This window comes from Lepisosteus platostomus, chromosome 8 (genome assembly GCF_059453375.1).
Source record: "Lepisosteus platostomus isolate fLepPlt1 chromosome 8, fLepPlt1.hap1, whole genome shotgun sequence".
Classification (NCBI taxonomy): domain Eukaryota; kingdom Metazoa; phylum Chordata; class Actinopteri; order Semionotiformes; family Lepisosteidae; genus Lepisosteus; species Lepisosteus platostomus.
The window spans coordinates 21,170,847-21,193,334 of NC_142618.1; the positions used below are offsets into that span (position 1 = coordinate 21,170,847).

Below are 22,488 nucleotides of genomic sequence, written 5' to 3' on the forward strand. Positions count from 1 at the left end.
TTTGCTGAGGCCTATCACACTTTCCACCCGTTTAGTTAGGCTGTGATGAAATGAAAAATGCTTATTTCAGAAATTATGACCAATATCTCCATGGAGGTTCAAAATAAGCAGGTGGAGGTTCATTTGCATTCACATCTGCCTGTGTGTTTAAAGCCATTTGACATTACTGTTCTGCCATCTAGATTTCTCTGACTCAGAGATGCCTGGGGAGGCAATATTCAGTTTGACTATAAAATTGTTGTGTCATTGTATAATTCTTAAATTATTACACTAAAAACCTGTTTTGAAAAATCTGTTTCTAAGCAGGTTCAACTGCTCCAGGGGTTCGCACAGTTAAGTCATTGCCTGAAAGATGTAGTCTTGCTGTTTCTGGAATCAAAGGCATATGGGAGAATAATTTTATCTTTGAGCCATGGCAAAAAAAAATATGATTTTATTCCCAGCGCTTCCAAATGACTTTGGTTTTTACATTGTTTTTCACTGGCTGCCATGCACTGGCAAGTAATTCAACCTGTTCAAAAAACAATCATTAGAAACTCTCATGTCACAAGAAAATTACAAGCAGGCTTCCTCTACAAACCCATTAGCTATCTCACTTTGCTGGGCTCCAGAAGAGTTCCTCTCTGAGTAATTAAACAGGCTGTTAGCCTTTCTTCACTAGCAGACTCACAGGCAGATAATTGCTTACATGGTGTTACATTAAATCCTATTAAAATACAAAACCTCTTTTCATGCTATCTTGATTTTTTTATTTCGATATTTTGCACATTTAGGATGGAGAAAAAGATGCCCCTAAATTAAAGTATTTTGAATCTGACAGGTCAAGGGCCTTTGCTAGCCTTTGTTTCTTCTTTTTTTATGTGTGATCGCTGACTTCTAAATAATGGGCCGTTCCTGCTTTGTTGTGTCTTGACATACGACACACTGGCTTTCATAAAAGCCAGGCATTGGTGAAACACTTGGTCATGGTGTTCCTGGAAGTACAGAATGTTCCTCACAGTCCTTTATTCTATATTACAAGTCATCTTTGTCCTTGAAATGGTCTATAATGTATTATGTGTTGATTACTGAAGCAGAAGCCGTATAACGGCAGAACCATTCTCGAACCCGGTGTGAAAAGGAAAAAGCTCATTTACTATTCTCTTACTAAGAATTCTAAGCAATTTTTTAATGTTTTGCACAGCAAAAATATATTGTCTGTATTTATGCCTGTGTCTGCCTGTCATTTATAGGGTCAGGCCTATTCTTACACCTCTGCGTATTCTGATCCAGACCGGAAAAACATTTAAAAGACCTGTTTATCAGGGTCCATCATTGACCTCATTTTGAAGATAGTAATGTGTTAATTTGGTTACATGCAACTCTATTCGTTACAGATCCATGCTGCACATTTCCTTTATTTGTGAGAGTTTGGGTTTTCTTTTTTATTGTTCCTTGGAGCAGATAAATAAGAATATCTCAATCAGTTAATCTCCTTTTCATTATAAAATGAACATCAACAATGAAACTGAAACTCACATATAACCATCTAAACATCTGATCCAATTCAGGGTCACGGGGAAGCTGGAGCCTATCCCAGCAAGCAACAGCCACAAGGCAAGATACACTCTGGACAGGATATCGGTCCATTCCAGGGCACACCCACAGATACACACAGTCACACCAGGGCCAACTTTACCAGAAGCCAGTTAACCTATCGGTATGTTTTTAAGCTATGGGAGGTAACCCACGCCAACATGGGGAGAATATACAAACAACACCAGGTCCAGTATTGAACCCAGGGCCATAGTGAAGCAGTAAATGCTAACCACTGCAGCAATGTGCTTCCCACTCACGTACATCAGTCCTAATATTACACCTGCTTCCTCCTGTCAGTCTTTCTCAGGCATCTTTGTACAGCTTCAAAGGAACAAGTAATAGGTTTATTCCATGCTGAAAAGAGAAGAAAGAAAACACAACGTTTCGGCTTCTTCAGGTGTGATAATAATTAATTGCTTACACTTACATAGAGCTTTTCTGGACACTCCACTCAAAGCGCTTTACAGGTAATGGGGACTCCCCTCCACCACCAATGTGCAGCCCCACCTGGATGATGCAACAGCAGCCATAATGCACCAGAATTATGGCTGCTCACCACACATCAGCTATCAGTGAGGAGGAGAGCAGAGTAATGAAGCCAATTCATAGATGGGGATTATTAGGAGGCCATGATTGGTGAGGGCCAATGGGAAATTTGGCCAGGACACCAAGGTTACACCCCTACTCTTTTCTAGAAATGCCCTGGGATTTTTAATGACCACAGAGAGTCAGGACCTCGGTTTTACGTCTCATCCGAAGGACAGCGCCTGTTTACAGTATAGTGTCCCCGTCACTATACTGGGGCATTAGGACCCACATGGACCGCAGGGTGAGCGCCCCCTGCCACTAACACCTCTTCCAGCAGCAACCTTAGTTTTTCTCAGGAGGTCTCCCATCCAGGTACTGACCAGGCTCACACCTGCTTAGCTTCAGTGGGTTGCCACTTGTGAGTTGCAGGGTGATATGGCTGCTTTCTAGCAAAGACAAACTAGCTCACACCTGAAGAAGGCTCCACGGCCAAAACATTGTGTTTTTTTCCTTCTCTTTTCAGCATGGAATAAACTTATTACTTGTTCCTTTGCAGCCTGCGTGTACTGATACAGCTATCTACTTGAACTACTTTGTACAGCTTCTTTCAATCACACCAGCAATTTTTAACACATGGAATGAGTGTCTATAATCAGGCTGTCCTCAAGGGGGCGCTGTGCCCAACATTTCCTCCTCCGACAGAGAACCCTTAGACTATCCACTCTGATAAAACCTGCTACCTCTGGCCAATGGACAGGCTCAACTAGCCTCAAGAGTTCCTGAAGGCTTTTATAATCTATTTTGGCATTAAGTCATTTTTAATGTGTTTCCCCCTAAAAAAGTTAATTGAATTGGACCCGTAATCCTCACATGAATAGATTGTAGATGGAGTAATCTATAAGGATTAGAGCTGCTGTATTTGGAAGGCATTTATCTCTTCGCAGACTCCCAGAACAGAGTAGTCGTGGTATTAAAATGTCAGGTAGAGGCAACGGGGAACAGCGGAGAAAAACTCGGTACGTGGGAGGAAAACTTGTAAAGCGTCTCTTCACAATAGGAGCAAAAGCAGATTAATCCGACTAGATGGTGACAAATTGGGGGGAGATTAGGTGAATGTGAGATCCACCAGCTGCCTCTGCAGCGCATTTCCACAGACAGCCTTGTATCTCAGGGGATTATGGGAGGGAATCCTATGTAAACCCCAACAGACTCTTTCAGAGCAGGGGCTCGGCCTGGCTACAGCACTGACACGCACATCACTTCAGAAACCCAGCTTCACTTCATAATTTCTATGCATCAGGCAAAGAAGTGTAGAGAAATACTGTAAGCGCTTCATTTCATTAGCCCTGTATTCTTAAAATGTACTCTGTCCTGTTGCCTGCAAGGTTGGGTTCAAGCTCATTGCGACCTTGCATTGCACAAATTTATTATCAAAAATGGATAGATATACTCCAAGAGCATTAAAAAAGTGAACAGTGTATTTTTACTTTAAGTAAAATCCAATTGTTCAATTATAGTCTAATTTTCAATGAACTGGACAGCAAACTGCTACTAATTCGTTTTGTCACTTTATTTTGAGTTTCACTCATTTTATGAGCAATTGAGCGTTTTACAATTTGAATACATAATCGATCGTTCGATGCGGGCAAAGTCTTCAAACCCCACACTGTGGCAGATGAGACTGCGATGGTGCTTATACTGTGAGATACAGACGGGGGAAAAAGGCACTGTTGAAAGTTTTTTTTCTTTCAAGTGAAAAACAGAAAAGTGCCACACAAATTTAAATCTCAGCCTCACTGCCTCATCTCTCCTGCACTTGTCCGTTGCTGTGTATCATGATGTTTCAGTTCTGATTTCTTCAAACTTTGTACTCACTACTGGGACGGACTGTGTGCAAAAGAATATTTGTCAAATGCAAACACAGCAATGCTAGATTTTTGCAGTTGTGACTCTTTTCTTTAACCGGTGCTGTTTACGGATAAGTAAAATCACGTAATGGAAATCTCTTTGATGCATGCTCCCCTACGTGACTACAAAAATATGATACACGATAACTACTTTAAGTAATCCCCAACGCCCTCCTCACTGGTCTCTGGTGATACATTTTAGAACAATTGTGCTGTAGAAAGACATGTAAAGGTTAATGTGATTGATGGAAAAGATTGCAAGACTCCATATGGTAGCAAACGTATTAATTTATGTAAATCAGACACCAACATGTTCCTACTGACAATTATCGTTTAGAACGCTACTGAAACACTGGCACAAGTGCAGGCTCTACGCTAAACAAACACGGCACATATTTTCATGAACTGCAGAACCAGATGTGCTTTTTTGATGACTCACTAGCAAAATGTTAAAAAAGTATATGATTCATTCATTCTATAATGATTCATTCGGCCTCCACATGATAATGATTTCAAAGTACTTTTTCTTATTATGCCAACTCTGGATGATCATACATCCAACTTAACATCGTGCTACTGTACAACTACAAAAATGTCATTGAAAATACCAGGACGAATATCAGATAATGTAATCTCTAAATACAGGCCTACAAATCAACAAAGTTTTGAAATCACATTATACAGGACAAATGCAAAGTTTAGATCTTTTCAATAGAAAGACTAGGTTAGACATAAGCATGGCAGTACTTGGATATCTGGTACCACAGACTGAACACAGTGGCTGTGGGGGATCAGGTGTCAGGGGACTTTATTAACTTTATGTTTGCATTGAATCGTTAGTGTCTTCATAAGGGTTGATGTGTTTGTCTTTCTTTGCTATTTTAAGCTTCCCGTTGATCAAAGGTCCTCCCAGAGAATATTTTTTTTTAATCAAAATAAACTTTATTTCAAAGAAAACATCTCACAATAGTAAACATTCTAACAAAATCAAACTGACATGAAATAAAAGCTTTCTCCCTCAGGTGATTGTCCATCATCAATCAGTGCAAGTGGATGATGGGGCCGGATTTGCGCACTGAAAGAGTCCCTCCAAGCCCTACCACATGCTGTTTTCCAGGCCATTTCCCTTTCCCGGCTCTCAAACTGTGGAGCAGGAACTCAGGGAACAGGGATTTCCCACTTTAGTCCCCCCTGTACAAGGCACAAAGTCCCTTCCAGCGCACCCTCCTAGAGTAGATCGTGGGGTGGGTGCCAACCAGCTGGCATCGAAGGACACGCTGCGTGCTCGGGCGCCACTCTGTGACCACAGTAAGGGACGGCCCACGGAGGTGTGTGGCGGTACTGAGCCAGCGCGGACCAGACCAGGGGCAGCGGGGGGCAGGAATTTAACAGCAGAGTGACAGGGCTCCCCAACATCCGGCTTCCTGAAAACAGGCACTTCGTTAATGAGCCCCATGCCGTTAGCTCTGCCCACACCCAGGGCATCATGGGGACACTTCCACCACCCCATAGCGAGTCCCGCGCCCTGGCTAGGAACAGGCTTCTGTAAGTCCCAGTCAGAGCCAGAGCAGAATATGCGGAGACCCAGGAGAGGACACGGACACCAGAGCGGGCCTCCACAGAGAGCAGCAGAGGAAGGCTGAGGCTTTGTCTTCCTCCCCAACCTGATACCGGAGTTGGAGAAATCAGGGCGGAGGGGAGGCATGTTGCTCAAGTAGGCCGGGGCTGAAGAGGATGCCTTAGACCACTGAGAGATTACTCTCACTTGAGAAACATTGCTTGCATTCATGATTCATTCATGATTACACTGCCTTCATCACAATCCCCACACTACTTATTATCTCTCATTTCTCCCTGTGCACTGAGGAGGGCTTTACACTCTGCTGAGACACAGCGTTTAGAAGTACCTTCTTAGGTACAAGAGCCAGGCTGTCAGCTTTCAGCGCCTTGCTCCACAACTCCAAAACTCACTCCTTGCCAACATTTGTTACATTGTTTGAATTAAAACTAAAGACTTGCCTGCTTAGTCAGGCTATTAGTTAGTGTTATAAGTGCTTTTTCTCCTTTGTCCACAGTTTTTATTGCCGTGTTTCTTTAATTCTGTTTCATTTCAGTTTTACTTTTTCTCTCTTTTCTGTTTTTGTGTTTAACCTGTAAAGTGCCCCAGACACTGTTGGTGTACATGAGCGTTGACATAAACCCTAGTAATCCCTGTACGCCGAGCGTCTTCACTCTGGCAGAAGAAGGCATGCCAGGTCAAGGACTGGAGCTGTGTTTTTGGAGAAATGGCATCGTTGGACATTTTTCTTTGGGACATTGGTGTTTGGGTTACTGGGATCCATGGGGATCATGTGTTTCTCTGTGAGTGCGTGTGTCCCTTAGGGATACCTTTTGTCTCTTGTGTTCTGTCTTTTGAATAGCCATATGCTGTAGGTGTTAGAAGAATCAAAAGGGCATTTAGTGATACTAATCTCTTGTCTGGCCTGTGGGTGGGCGGGTGGTTCTGGAAGGAAAAACAAATAACCTGTTGCTGGAGGAAAGGGTCCTATCACCCTTAAATTGCTAGGTTTTTACAAAGTTAAGCGTATCCTACTTACTGGGGTCACTATACTGTGCTGTCACTATCCATGCTACAGAATATTTGAAGAAACAGAGAAACAGCTGGGTACCAGGGCAGAGCACAGAACAGTGTAGGACACTGCAGGACCTTGGCAGTAAAGGATTCACAGCTGGCTGGCAGGTGGCCCACAGAGCTGGTTCAGACCTGCAGGAGGTGGTTCTCCTTCACGATCTGTCTGGAGAGAAGAGGAAATCTGGAGGATTCTCAGCTCTGGTGCCTAAAGCAGACACAGGGAACAAATTATAAGTATTTTTGTCAATCTTTTCTAAGAAGATGCTTTGAGATATGGGGACTAGGGACAGTAAAATTCAAGCAGTGTGGGACTGCAGGCTACCACAGAGATTCCTGTCTTTGGAGCTCTTGCCCGTCTCTGCGCAGTTAGTCAAATGGACCAGCTCGTTGACTCTTGTTAATGCTGATTAAGAGACATTGTTGCATCGTGTGATTTATCAACATAGTAACGCCCTGGATGACCTTGGGGGGTCGGCGGGGATAGTGTGGCGCGTGCTGTGTTAGTACAATAGCTGGCAAGATTCGGATAGGAAAATAATCTTTTCTGCGACGATTTATTTAAATGAAACCAGCTTTGTTCAAAGCGGAAATGCATTAAAATATTGGAACCTAGCTTGAGCAATGTGAAAGCTGTAAATGAGCTCAGGATTGTTTCAAACACGAGTCCTGCCCATTCCCCTTCTCGCTCCTTTTTCGTCCTACAGAGCTCTGGTTAAAAAACTAACGAGTTCACTAGAGAACGAAAATGCGCTTACCATCGCTTGTCTAATTAGCGATACCCCCTATAATACCACATTACGGTCTTACCAACTTTCTGAAAACAGCCATATACTTTACGCGCAAAACGCTTAATTTATACATTAATTATCCAAAAATCGCAATTGTAGTTTTACCCTTTAAAAAAATAAAAATCACAACGCACTGTTCACATTATAATGATATATTTTAGACATTCCGTGAATGTTAATTTTACATTAGGAAATAAACCCATTTATCGTTGGTCTAGCTTTACAGTATTGTGTATCACACATTCATGCATTCTGAAAGCATAATATTCTTTTAAATTATTGGCGTTCTTAAAAATTGGGTAATAGAGCATCGTAGACATCTAAAACATAACAGCTTCAAAAACTGCATTGTGTTGTTTGAAAGACCCGATGAAGAACATTTCCCACACCTTCCGACGGTTTGAACAGCTTTTACTCTACAATTAATGTAATGTGGTGTATTGACCGTATTTCAGAGATAATTTTTCAATATCTGTTTTCTTCTTTCCGTTAAATGCCATATATGCAGCTATAACATTACATCACCTTATAAAAGAAAACTTCTGTAAAATACAGATGGTTTATCTGAAATCCTTACAGTCAACTTAGAAATTTAAGCCCCTAGCCGAGGAGACCGCCAGAAGACTGCAGACTTCAAGTCTCGACGCAGTCAGACGATAATTGAAGAATCTTGTGGGTATACCGTATAAGGAAAACATAACGATAACGTATCATGAAACACAGAAAATATTTCAGCCCATTTATTTCCTCACTTGCTTTGATCTCCCAAAGCAGTATTTACTTCGTTATAAACACTGAAGTACATGTACAATATCTAAATATTTTTCGCGTTTGAGGAAATTAAAGACATAAGTCAAACTTGTTGAATTCATCTGCTGCGGATCCAATATCATCACACAACCATCTGACGAAACAAATTAAGCAAAGTTCAAGAACAACATATTGCTCAACATATTGCTCAAATTGTATCGAACAGTGTTCCTTATTGTCAGAATCGTCTTCCTTGTTCGTCTTCCAATCCTAATTTCTTTTTTTTATATGTGGCGTCGCTCACTGTAACGTTTTTCAGGCGAGGTACTTATACAACAAAACTGTTGAACTGGTGATAAAATGAAGACCAAGACCGGGTAATTCTCAGTCCAGACATTCCGGGTTAGGATATAAGACAATTTAACCCACTCAAATTAAATTTGTAACACTGAAATGATGTGATAAAATGGTGGTGCATCAACAAAAAAGAAAAACAGAAAGAATTAAAACATCTACGCCAAGATTCACAAATACTTAAGGGAATCCAATAAACTCACAAAAACATCTGACGCAGGGGGATATATAAAAAAGCTCATTGTTATAAACTAACAATGATTGTTATAAACTAACGGAATCGTTTTTAATCATCTATTGTAAATAAATCTCAGTTCAGTACAGACGGAGGACAATTTAGAGACGTCAATTAATCTTCACAACATACAGTATCTCCGTAGTAAGCGAGGAAACCAGAGCAACTCCACTCGGTCACGGGGAACAAACTCACCTTGTACCTCGTTCCCAAAGAGCCATCAGTCAGAAGCGCTGTGTTTATCACCTTAACAGACACAAGAGAATTAAGAAGACGATAATAAAGTATTCAGTTCAGGAACTTCTTATTTTAACACGGATATAGAAACCAGATGTCAAGAGCTCTGCCCCTAGATAGAGACGGTGTCTATGATTTCCACCAAGAAGTTATCTCCCAGCCACACACACAGTTTCTCAAAGCCTCGCTGTGCCACGAACGCTGGACTGCGTTTATGATGGCCACTATCTGTGTGGCCAGAAACAGTGTGTGTATTTTGGGGGAGGGGTACACAGTGCTGTGCTGGGAATCTTTGGGGATGTAAAAGCATTTCTGTTTCTAGAAGTTAGAATATTCACTGGGCTGTGACGATGAAAATTCACCAACCTGCAAGATGTATATCAGTTGTTTTGGCACTCTCCTCAGTTTAAATTCTATGGCCAGCCTGCAGGAGCAAACGCCCCTGCATTCCCAGAGCGCCGCTTGATCCTGTGGTTCCTCAGCTTTCACAGTCTTTTGCTGTCCCAGGGTCATCTGGGACACCTTGACCTGTGATGGAAGCCCAGTCGTATGCCAAATGGGCACAGTTACTAAAGGGGGGAAGTATCTGGTGACCCCTGAGCTCTTTATATCCTTGTTTCCTTTGTCATGAAACGTTGGCCTTTAACAGGGCTTCAGAAGCCCGTGTGAGATTTTCTTGTGTGCGACGCAACTAAATAAAAAGAACATACTGCAAGAGCTTCTCACGCTCACAGAGCATCTTTCTTTCTGAGCTAGGAAAGACAAAAAGGCTTTCATCTTTTTTTTTTCTCTCAACTCCTCTCCTCCGCTGTGCATTAGATTAGTGCTTCCCCACACGGAGCAGATGTTTCTCCTGCCTCTTTGTGCACAGCCCGGATGTCTAGTGATTCCTGCCAACATCTCCGAGACAAAGATGGCCATGTTGGTATGCAGATCATTTTGTATCAGTTAATGTAATTAGCCCCTGTTCGTTATATATACAGTATAACGGTTATTCCTGCTATGCCACCAAGTGTCATTTTGTGGTTAAGTTGTTGCCCCATTGAGCTACCCAACTGACCGATTGGACATCGGAGAACAGACATATCATCACTCATCTGTCCACTTGTGGTGCAGCTTTGCTTCACAGCAGATTGAAAAGCTTTGGATGGTATTTCTGTTGTGGTTTATCTTTAACATATCCTGTGGACTGTGTTTGAATTTTGTGCTACAGTAAATGCCTTGGTGCTCTTTTGTCCCCTCACTCTTAAAGGGCCAGCATTGCGTTTTTTATTTGCTTTTACTCTACAGCTCCTACACGCATGGTGAGATCTATCCCCTGGAGCACGCAAAACCCATGAATTTCTGCCACTGGCCGTGCCAACACTTTTTCACCTGCTCACTGCAGGATGAAAAGCAACTCTTCTCTGCTCTGACTGCTCAGTGGTGACTCCTGGGCTCCGTCACACTTCCCAGCCCGACTTGTTAAGCTTGACATTACATTTGTTGTTTAGAGACTTGAGAACCAGGGGGGAAGCTATATCACAATTGCACAGCACAGAAATCCGCACAACCCGTATAAGAGCACGTTGATCTCCTTTCTCCATCTGTGTAATGATTTACAGGTCAGGTATGAAACAGTTTGACAGTGTCTGAGAAGATGGCTTAACCACATTAAATTAACTGTTTCATAGCTCATAAAAACAGAACAAGATATAAATACCACATTGAAATCACAGGTATTATGTTGTTTTCATGCGTCATTAGATTTAAATTCAGCCTAAGATTTTATTCTAACATCTCACCAACACTATTTCGCAGAATAAGAAAGTACAAACTTGAAAACAACCAAGGCAAATCAGAGGATTTTAATTTACAAACTCTGAAAAGCCTACAAGCAGCTGAAATATCTATTCCTAGTTTTCTGAAATCAAGAATTGAAGGAATTTGAAACTGCTAACGATTTCTGTAGGATTCACACATTTCTCTATTTTTTCTGGATAAAATGCTTAACTAAAAGCTCAAATCAAAAGCCTGTGACCGTCTTCAGAAAACGTGGAGTGAAAATGGATGGAACGATAAAATTAAAAGCCGTAGATAAAATCTCTTTTATCTACAGATTTTTTAGGCCTTCAGCTAGCCGTCCTAATTTAAAAACGTCGAACCCCCAGAGAAACGGTCGCAGTATTATTTAGAAGCAGAGGAGACGGAGCTGCCATGTTAAGTTTGCACTGCTTTCTAGGTATCTGGTGTTCAGGGCTGCAAGTGTCAGGAAGGCTCTGGGCAGATGGTGACTGTTGCAGGTTAACAAGTGGAGATGGCTGTTTCCGCAGGGTAGAGGCTTTAGGGATGAAAGAAGTAAGAAAACCGTCATGGCAGGGGAACCGTGGATTAGAGACGCGCTGCTGGAACACAGCAGAAACAGGGACAAAGACAAGGTGGCACAACACAGCTGGAGCCAAATTCCCAATGTCACGTGGGAAGGAAGGGCAGTCATTGTAGCGCTCTGAGATGAAGCTGGAGGCCAGCGGATGAATGTCAACACAGCAGAGCAGGCTGACTAACTCACTGCTCTGCGGGTGATGTGCATGCGGCCTTTCACAGTGGCTACCTGACGATTTGAACTTCCATTTCATCAAAAGCCGTAATCAACACCTTTCCCCGGTGAAAGCATTCAGTGATTACCGTTGTGAGTAAGAGAAAAATAATCCTCTCATCCCAAAGGATTGCAAAGCGCTTTCTATATGAGGAGACCCAATTCATCTGCTACTGAAGGACAGCCCCCCTCCCACTTGGGCGAGACATGACAGTCATTATATGCCAGCTGTCCCACGACACAGCAGAGCAGGCAGAGAAGAGAGAAGTGAGAATTTGCCTCGCCAATTGAATCCCAGAGGAAATTGAGGTAGGCCGGATTGTTCAACCCCAGAATGCAATGTAGACAGGGCACTGGGACACCACTGCTCTTTCGAAAAGAGCCATGGGATCTGTAATGACTAAGCGGACAGGACCTCCGTTTTAACATTCCATCTGAAGAACCAGCCCCTGCTACACCAGTGTCTCCGGGCCCCATACTGCGACATTGGTTTGGAAATTCTGACCCAAAGGGGCGAGCTACACTACTGGTGCAACGGCACCACTTAGAACAGCAAACAGGACTTTCTTTGAGGCCTCTCCTTCCAGTATTGAAAAATCCCAGCCTTACTAAGCTTCTGTGAGTTTAAATTTCCAAGCGCTACTAAAAGGTGAATGCTCTATAGACCACCTCTATAGACACCTGCGGAAGTGGGTGCTTAGAATTTGATAAGATCAGGAAGGAATGTAGAATGTAACAAGGGCAGTTTCATGTGGCCTTGCTAAAGTATTCATCCGCTGATAAAAAATACAGTTTTTAAAGTGAATGTTTTTTTTTCCGAAACTTAAATGCTCTTACTGAACTACTTTTTTGGGTGAAAGAAGGTAAATGTCAGCATAAACTGCAAAGAAAAAAAACATCACCCACTTTGCTATGGCAACCCTAAATTACTCCGGGAGCACAGAATTACTTTGACAAGTCACACAATTAGTTGAACAGCCTCTGTCTGTGTGCAATAATTGTGGTTCACATGATTTCAGAATAAATACCCCTGTCTCCATAAGGTCCCACAGTGAATTTAAAGCAAAGATTTGACCATGCTGATCAGGGAGCTTTCAAAGCAAAGCAGGGGCCAAGTTGTAGAAAGGTAGTGATTCGGAGAAGGGTATAAAAATGAAAAAAATAAAAAAAAATACCTCTTTGAGCATGCTGAAGTCAATCACTAAGAAGACGAAGGTGGAAGGTGTATTGAACCACCCAGACAGGCTGTCCCTCCAAACTGAACAGCTGGGCAAAGAGGAAACTGGCTAGGCTTGTTGCTGTGAGGCCAGTGGCATCTTGGCGAGAGTTATAGAGCTCAATGGCTGAAACGGGAGAAAATGATGAGCGGGGGTCTACAACATCCGGGTCTCCTCTAAGCTTCCCTTCATGGCCAGCCCATCTCAAAAAGACGTTTGCAACAAAGCATTCAAGTGGTAGAAGGTTTTGTGGACAGAAGCCAACAGCAATTAGAACCCTCTCGTCCAAATGCAATGACTGTTGTTGTTCTGTGGCAAGACTTTAAAAGCCTTGTCCACCAGTGATTCCCCTACCAGCTTGACAGAGGTTGAGCAAAGCTGCAAAGCGAATGCGAGGAAATTGCACCACCCCAGTGAACAAATTTAGTAGAGACTTAGTTCATATTCAAAAGACTTGAAGCTGTATTTGCTGCCAAAAGGTCTTTCATCTGCCTCAGGGGGGTAAATTCTCATTCAATCCCATATTTTAGTTTAGGATCTTGCTGACATTTAACTTTGTTAACCCACGGATTTGTTCTGTTGAAGTACTGGGGTTTTGATTAAAAATATCTCCTTTAAAAATGCGTATGCATTGTTTGTGATTCGATAAGATGGGACATCACCGGAAGGGAGTGAATACTTTTGCAAGGCACTATATTTCTGGGCTATTTCAACTTTGAACATAGAAATTGGAATATAGTGATGAAGAATACAGAAGCTGAAATACTGTAGATATGACTGAAATGATCGATAATTGCTCCTTAACCCAGTTAAGGTACACACTAGGGAAGATGCTTTTATTGATTTAAACTTTTCTAACAAAAGGAATATAATTAAGGAAATAGATGTGACACAACCAGGGAGAAATAGTGACCATAATATGGTAACTATTGATGGATACTTTAAATCTCTGAAGTTGAGTGTAAAATTGGGTTTTATCATTTCAGGAAAGCAGACAAGGCTTATAAATGATGAACCGGGACCACGTGGGTTCAGAGTCGACAGCTATACTTCAAAAGCACTGTGTTAAAGGCTGAAACAAATTCATCCCTCATACAAATCAATCCAAATCTAGACAAATACTGTATAAACAATTTCTTGCAGAAACGGGGGGAAAAGGATCTTTATGAAAGATAAAGAATATTCAGCTGCAGCTGAAAATATATATTTTAAATATTAGAACAGTCCAGAGAAAATCAATTAAAATGTTGCATTGGATGCAAAAAGTATGCCAAAAATGTACTACAACATTAAAAAAAGGAAATGAGTAGTTTGCAAGATAATAAGGGATTGCTCACTTTTGCACCCATTTATACAGTTAAGTATTTTACTTGAACAACTCAGCAGAAGCATCCTTCTCCACACAGTGTCTCACCTAGGATCCAATTCCAAATCCTTCCAGTGTCAACCCTATCCACAGTCCCACACAGCTGCCTGGTTCAGGGTTAATTTTTCATTAACAACAGGTACTCACGCAGCTGGGATTGACATGGTTTTCCTGCATGTTTCTGTTCCGCTCTGCTGTGTTCTTCCACAGAGCAGAGGGGGGAATATTGGCTGCCATGCGCTACCTGCTTCCTGCTCACAACCGTCTTCCCGAGAGAGCGTGGCATTACCCAGCCCCCTGAAAAAGAGAGCTTGAAGAAAAAAACAAGCCGTCGTCAAAAATAGCTAAGCACGCAAATGAAACAAAAAAAAATGAATTTCACGTTATAAAACAGCGACAGAACAGCTTGACAAAATGCTACAGTTGTTGTAAAACAAGAGGAGGAACCTCCCGTGTGACGTAACTGCTCCAGGTGCTCACCTGAGGGCAGGTTGACCTTAAGGATCACGGGTTTGAGCCTGGGGCTCGTCATGAGCTGAAGGTCATCCTTCCCGTGACCGCAGAGGGTCTCTGAGGTCGGGTTGGGTACAAAACAAACAGCTAATGAAGGATACGAGATGTTAAAGCGGTTGGCAAATCGTATATTTATTATTGTGAACGTGAAAAAAATGCACAATAAGCTAATGTGCAGTATTAAAATAGAAAAGCTCAAAGCAGAAAACCCCAGAGAGCCTTATTTTTCTCACAGCCTGGATGGTAGAATGCCCCTTTCTTTCTGCGTACTGAATGAAGACGCACTCAATTCGTGTTCCTGTGTGCCACCCCCCAGCCCCGGTAGCTCGTATCCTGAGAGGGGAGGGGCGCACAACAGAGATACCCCGCGGGCTGCTGTTTTGCATGCGGTCCAGGGGTCTCCGAGGCAGGTGCTCAATCTGCATGTGGTGGCCCAGCGAACAGTCCCTCTCTTGTCTGGGCTGCTGGAGCTCGGTCACTGCAGTCGGCTGATTCCTCTCTTCATTTCCCAGCTCCTAACCCACGATAAACACAGGTGCACACGAATCTTCCCCTGTAGCGGCTGGAAGGAGAGGAAGCCCATTCATTCGTATCCAGGGAAGTACAGACTCGTTTTCAAGGAGCAGGACAGTATTAGAGTTCCAACACCACGTCCCGAATTCGTGTGGAATTAATAATGTTCTGAAAGCAATGGATCACGTCTCATTCTTACAGAAATATCCATACTATTTGTGTGCACATGTAGTGGATATGTTATGTTTAAAATCTGTTAATAAATCCTTGTTGTTTGTGTTGCTGAAATCTGCTTAACACAATTACGGTATGCCTTTGAATTAGAATCTGTATTCCTGAGATTTACTGAAGCTGATAATAGAAAAACACTATTAGGTCAATAAAAAATCTAGGTCATAAGGTGTAATGAATGCCATTACACAAAAAAGAAGAACAAAGATATGTAATACAGTACTTTTGATTTTGGAAAAGCTGTGCTAATATATCACAGAGGATTGTTTTCATGCCATTTGGAAAACTACTGTCTCTGCAAATGGTGATCAGTGGTTATAGGCCTTTACTGGTAATAATCAGAGTTGATAATCAACTTGGTCAATTCTATCAGTATGAGAAAGAGTCTCCACCAGGAACAGCCCCTGTCCTGAATATGGGTAGGCGTTTAGTACTTGGTCCCAGTCTAAACATCAGTGATCAAGCCCCTGTCCTTTAACAGGTCCCCACATGCAGACACTCCATAGTCCAACAGGCTGGTCATGACCTGCACAGACAGGCACCTCAGCAGCACAGATCGCCACATTTTTCATAGAATTATTAGGGACATCTCTGTAGCAGAAGCAGATCTTGCTTCTTTTTGGATGTTAACAGAAAAAAATGAAAATGTGAGTTGTGCAGGATTCAAATTAATCAAAGTATTATGAGGCTTAAAATATTCATTAAGTTATATTAATAGAATATTAATAGTATTATTAATAGAAAATGAATAATAATGTGGCTTCCAGCCCATACCCCCTGTTTAACCAGGTGGGCTGGCCAGGCCTTGTTGTAGTGGTGATATATGGTGAGGTTTAGACCATGGCTAGGATTGTACACAACAACTGGCTTTAAAATTTCTGCAGTTCTGAACAGAGTGCAACACACGCTGTGCACAGAACATAATGTATCTTGAAAATACCACGATAGTTGGGTACTTAGGCTATTTCTAGCTTTGTTTTATTGAATGTTTTAATTTGATCAATTCAAACCCATTTGAATTAAAAGCACACTGCCACCACAATAATATACCTGAGCAAAGAAAATAATGAAGTATTTCTAAAGCATTATTGGATATGTTCTTTTACTTAAGTAAACTTCATTTTTTCTGGATATACAGTACAGTGTTCTGTGAGGCAATGGTGTCTTCAAAGACTAAGGTAAACTTAAGGTTTAAAGGAAGTACCTTGTGCTGATAAATATCTACGCCCTCATCACAGGGAATATGTCATCCTAACTGGCAGATCGGGTTATACTGATGGTACTGACTGGTGTGTGAACCCAGGGATGTTCTTTCAGTGAACTTTGCCCGACATTCCATGAATTGCAACCTTATCTACTCCCTTCATTAATCCGTAAAACACAGAATGCCGAGGAATAAGCTCGTGCAATAACCAACCTGTACAACCTTGAGCACCACAATAAGGGCACTGATACCCAATAATTAATATCATTGGCTGACCAGCAGGTGGCACTCTTCCTTCTCAATCAGAACATCTTTGCTGTAGGAGGTGAGGTCCTGACCAGTTGGTCATTAAAGATCCAATGGCAGTGAGCTGCTTCTTCAGTAGACTTGGGGGTGTTATGAGGTGACCTGTCTAATTTCACTCTGGATGTGAACAATATGGCCTCTCTACATTTCCCCCTTTAATTCAATGAAAAGCAGCTTCGCTCTGTCTGATCTGTGGTGTAGTAGGGTTGCTGACTCACAACAGCTGCCACGTACCACCCAGGTAGGGGCGGCACTCCAGTGGTGGATGAATTGAGTCCCCAGCAGAGCAAAAAGCACCTCGGGGTCCTTTGGAATGAAAAGCACTATATCCGTGAAAGAAACTACTATTATTCCCTTTGTAAAACCCTACCTGGTGCTGAGTGTTGCCTGTGTGTCTTTACTTAAGATAAAACAATAGCCTACTTCCATCAGTTGCACTGATTGTGGTAGTTTAATTACAAAAGCAAATGAGAAGAAAACACAGATTATTTGGACATCTTCTCCTGAGAAAACGAATAATCCAGTATAGACCAGTGAAATACATTGATTTCCTGGGACAGTCTGCGAAAAAAATGGACTGCAGTCATTCAAAGAGAGATGGATCAGACGGCACCATCTAAGATCGGGTTCTTGCCTTATGAATCACCATGCCTTAATGAATAAGAAATCTGACAGATTTGTTCAATTTTATATAACTGCTCGTGAGCCTTCCATTTATAATTGAAAGCGCTGGCTTAAGAAGTGAACTATAACACATGCTGTGGGATACATGGGCACTTCAATGGCCCCTAAAAGGCAAGAAAATGAGAGATAATCAAACAGAATGGAGAGTTGCACTCGTGAGACATCACCTTGCCTTTTCAGAAAGGTTTAACACTGTCAATGATAATATTCACTGATGGAACCCATGGAAATCAATTGCAGTAATCAAGCTAGAATGCACTGCGGAGACATTCAGACTTCATATGTAATGAACAGCTACCGGAGTATATAAATTTTCAAATTTATTCTCATTCACTGGTCACTTAATGTAACTGGCAATGACTGAAAGAGATGTTATGACCGCGGTTCAGAGATTTCATTATCAGTTTTTAAATATTATGTAATTGCTGCCACTTTTGACATTGTCATTGTCGTGTACTGCATGTATATCTCATAGAATCTCTGGACTAGACTAGAAAATACTTGATTTATACAAATCAATACACATAATACCAGAACCTTTCCCTTCAGCTATAGGACCTGGTTACAGGAGATACAGTATGCTCAACTGCCAATTAACATTGCTATCGACACATTCCATTAAAATGAAATTCTCCAGTTTAGAATACAGCTAAATCAAACGCGAGCATTAAGAATTGACTGCCTTCCATTATGAGCACTGGTATCAGGATGAACTGGCAGCCCCTACTGTCTTTAAAGGCATGGAGTAATGATTGTATTTCATATTTTTTTACTAAATCTGTAATATAAAGTGATTTACAGGAGTGAGTATGGACAATGAAATATTATATTGGGTATTGTTAATCCACAGTTGACTAGCACTGACAAGTAGGCATCTAAAAACCAGGAAATATTGTGCCACAGACGCCTTAAGATGATTTAGACAACCAAAAGGCTGGTTAAGATCAAATTAACTGACAGCAGTTTTGCCATCTTGTGATCTATTTTTATCACATCTCGGAGCTAAGCAAGGCAGTGCCTGATCAATATCAGATGTGGAAACCATGAAATGGTTTTGAAAAGGTCTATACAGATCTGATTTATACTTATTAACCTCAGCAATCTGGAGTCTCTAAATGCTTTGAATTTCAAAGAAAGTTATTATTCCTTCACTGAATAAAATTGACCATTCCAGGCTGGGAAAATGCTAGGTGCCACACCTTCTGTAAAGGACCTACTGGTCCTCTTTTGCCTCCACGTGCTGTATGTTAGAATTCGGAAGAGAAAGATTTTTTCCAATCAGCATTTTCTGGGAACATGCAGTTAGCTGGCTGGTACTATGTTGTAACAGAGCTGAGTTCAAAAAATGAAACAAACAAAAAAATGTTATCTCTCAACTTGACTCAATCTAATAAAAATCAATCTACTTTTCATTTCTGTTTTTATTGACATGCACTTTGCACAAGGCCTTGCTGCCATAGCAACACAGCTGAAGCTCTCCGGTACTTTGGCAAAAGGGAGCCTCATTAAGTTTTCTTTTCCTGAAGAAAAAATGAAAAGCCAATGCATCTTTCTTTACTCTTATATGAGCTGGGAGCACAGTATTTACAGAAGACCCTTTTAAGGGGCATTTTATCTAAAATACAAGGTATATCTGGGATTGTGGGGTACCTTTAAGGTATTGTTTAGGTTATTAGTGCTCAGAGAAGAGAATATGTCAACAATAAGGTGAGAGTTTAGTTTTAATTTCTTAGAAACTGAGAAACCTTAAGGGTGGCATGGTGGTACAGTGTTTAGCATTGCTATCTTGCAGTACTGGGGCCCTCGGGTCAATTCCAGACCTGGGGTGCTGTTGATAATGAGTTTGATATTGAGTTTATATGTTCCACCTGTGTTCACATGGGTTTCCTCCCACAGCTCAAAAAACTACTGTAGATCTGGAAACAATTGCCCTGCTGTGATGAGGTGTGCCCTGTGATGGACAGGTGAGCTGTCCAGTGTGTATCTTACCTTGTGCCTGTTGCTTGCTGGGATAGACTTTGGCTCTCCCAACTGCATGAAATGGATGGGTGGAACTACCAAAGGGGCAGAAGAAATATTTTAATGAATTTTCTTAATCCAGGTTTGAGTATCACTGACTAGTAGGCATCGAAACGCCAGGAAATATTGTGCCACAATCTCTTTAAAACTGGCACATAGGCTCTCTGAACTCATTAGAGAGAAAGTGAACACTGACTAGAGAAGTTTTGTATTTTAAAAACTAGGGATATATCGCAGAGCAGAACTGAAAAATACCATTTAGTGCCTGCTCCATCTAACAGGTTACAGTTATAATAGTTCTGATCTTTCAGTTCTCTTTTCTCAAGTCCATGTTACTAAGAAAAATCATCAAAGTGCTCATAGAATTCATTTTCTCTGTTTCATATCATTCCAAGCTATAAGAACCTATATTTAGAACTTTTTTTCATGTCATGTTTTCTGTTGTGTAAAGTTTATTAATCACTTTCTGTTAGTACTGCTTTTACTAGAACCCTGTACCCTACGCTGTATTGCTTACTTTTGCTTTTCATTTTATATCTGCTGATTAATTATTAGTCTTTTCCTCTTTTTGTCTGTCCATGAATAGTACAGTACTGTCTGTCTCGTTTCTTCTTTCATTTCCATTCAACGTGGTCTTTTCCATTCTACAATCCTTGTGTAAAAAACAAAACAAAACGTGAAGTTACAGTAAGTCAATCTTTTTAAAGGTTGGGCTGCATTACAGCTTGTAAGATGCAACACTCGATTCACTGTTGACTCTGGTTTATCTTACTTACGTTTCACGTCAGAAAATTACTGAAGACAGGATATATATGTTTTCTTCATTTTTGCCTTTTCCTTTAAATTAGCGCTTTTGTGATTTTCCCTAAAAACATGCACATTTGTAACTATACGTTAATAGCTAAGAGCTTCAAAATTATATTTGCTGCTGGTAGTTTCATGTGAAAAAGATAAATGAACTCATCACACGATTTGCCATTTAACGCAGTATTGACAGAATACTAAATAACCGCAACAACACAAACTGCACTAAGCGGGGCTATGCATCATTACTCCTGCAAACTGAACTTTACCAGTGAAAACAAATTAAAACACTTTACATATACTGACACCGTCTTACAAAGTATAGCATTTTTAGCATTTAGTTGCTCATTACAACTTAAATAACACCTGTTTTTCTTTGTTGGTTGTTTTTACAGTCCTGACACTCCAGTTTCTAATATTCCTGACCTTCATCTGTCTACAGCCTCACTCGCAGAACATTTAAGCCTCTATAATCCTGCTCTCTTATTGTACTTTCATTGCTTTTCTGTAAGAAGTTCCCACAGATCTCACCGAAATGCTAATGTCCTGCAATTTGAGCGGATCTTCGTGTTAGGTTTTTGCATGTGAAGTGTCTTGAGAAATGATCTGCAATGGTTTACAGTTGTACACGATGGTACACTTAAAATAGTAACGCAGATATTCATATAAAATAGAGAGTTTTAATACTACATATTGGATTTGGGGGTTCTAATGGGAATCTGAACACAGTTACTACTAGCTCAACGACAACCTATTTTCAAGAACACAATTCACAGTCCCTGTGCGTTCATTTCTCGGGTATGCGCCGCACTCGGCTAACCCACGCTTCAAGTCTTTCCCTCTCTCTTCTGCTATTTGACTCGTTTATCGATTACCTACGTATTTATTTACAAAGATCCGGTCCCCCACACATTACCCTGCCCGTATTCGTATCTCGCAGTCTGATGACATGACACAGAACATTAGCGAACTCATAAATCCCGAAAAAGCAACAAAACTATTCTTTCAAAACACATTGAGAATCGTTTCAATGTTCACCTTCCGTCTTCCACAGCTTTCTACATTTCTGTTCACAGACCTGTGACTCATGTATTTCTTGTTACAAGCAAAAAAAAAAACTGGCCTTGAAAATCTCGAAACACGAATGCACTAGTTGTCAGCGTTAGCAGAATATGGTTGTGATTTACCGGAATATTTTGTTACAGTTTTGTGTGGCAATAGCCTTTTTGTTCTTTGGTATTCAATGATCACATGTTTGAAGTGACTGCAGGCAAGGTCTAACGAGCGTACAGTGATCACTCCTATTTTTCACCTATTTACAGGAGAGAGAAACAAAAACATCTCTTTAAACAAATTTACCTTTGTACGAGAAATTGTAAATATTCTGTCCATGCATCATTTAGGAGGCCGGTTGTACTGTTGCCTTGAGCACGAATAGAATTGTTACTGCACAAAAACGTAACTTCCTTGTGTGTTCAGTATTTCTTCATAAAAAACTTTATTGGAGCCACAATCGACAACGTGAAGTCAAGGTCGTTCTATAGCCCGCACACCAGTAAATGCACTGCTGTAAATGTGTGGTTTATTTGCATTTCAAGGTCAGCCTATAAAAACTAATTTTCGCTCAAAAAACAAACAGTAACCTTCACTCCACAAAAACCACATCATAAAACTGTATCACAAAGTACGGCACAATGATGCATCTTTAATAGAAGAGACGCAGACTTGATCTGCAATAATATGTCCACAGAACCCTGTGTATAGTACTTACAGGGCAGACTTGGGGTATATAATCTTTATGGGGAAAGTGTACACTGTAATTCTCTGATCAGCACCTTTTCCACTGAGAAAGATCAGATTTAATTTTGTTTTGTGATCTCAGACTCCGCTTGCAATTTAAAAATACGGCGCATGTCAAACAGTAATTATTTTGGTCTCCATGGAGAAACAGTTATTACCTCCTAAGGGTTGTGCCACATTCCCCAGAACTTCACAATGGTGCCTGCAGATTTGAGCAAGCACAGGTGCGAAGTAAATGGACTGTATT

The 22,488-nt window shown here is 41.1% G+C and overlaps 1 long non-coding RNA gene across 7 annotated transcripts; it reads right to left on the bottom strand.

The window, feature by feature from the left end:
* Positions 1-3,661: 3,661 nt before the first annotated feature.
* On the bottom strand, positions 3,662-22,148 carry LOC148657075 (uncharacterized). 7 transcript variants are annotated; one of them, XR_015940859.1, is made up of 6 exons: positions 21,801-22,148; positions 20,155-20,289; positions 19,608-19,672; positions 14,648-15,242; positions 14,315-14,477; positions 3,662-12,850 (listed from the first exon to the last, which is right to left on the bottom strand). It is a non-coding gene; the product is annotated as an uncharacterized LOC148657075 (long non-coding RNA). The 7 variants fall into 7 exon arrangements; XR_015940863.1 differs by lacking the exons at positions 19,608-19,672; positions 20,155-20,289 and having other exon boundaries at positions 3,662-8,808; positions 8,898-12,850; positions 21,801-21,955; XR_015940860.1 differs by lacking the exon at positions 20,155-20,289 and having other exon boundaries at positions 21,801-21,955.
* Positions 22,149-22,488: the final 340 nt, after the last annotated feature.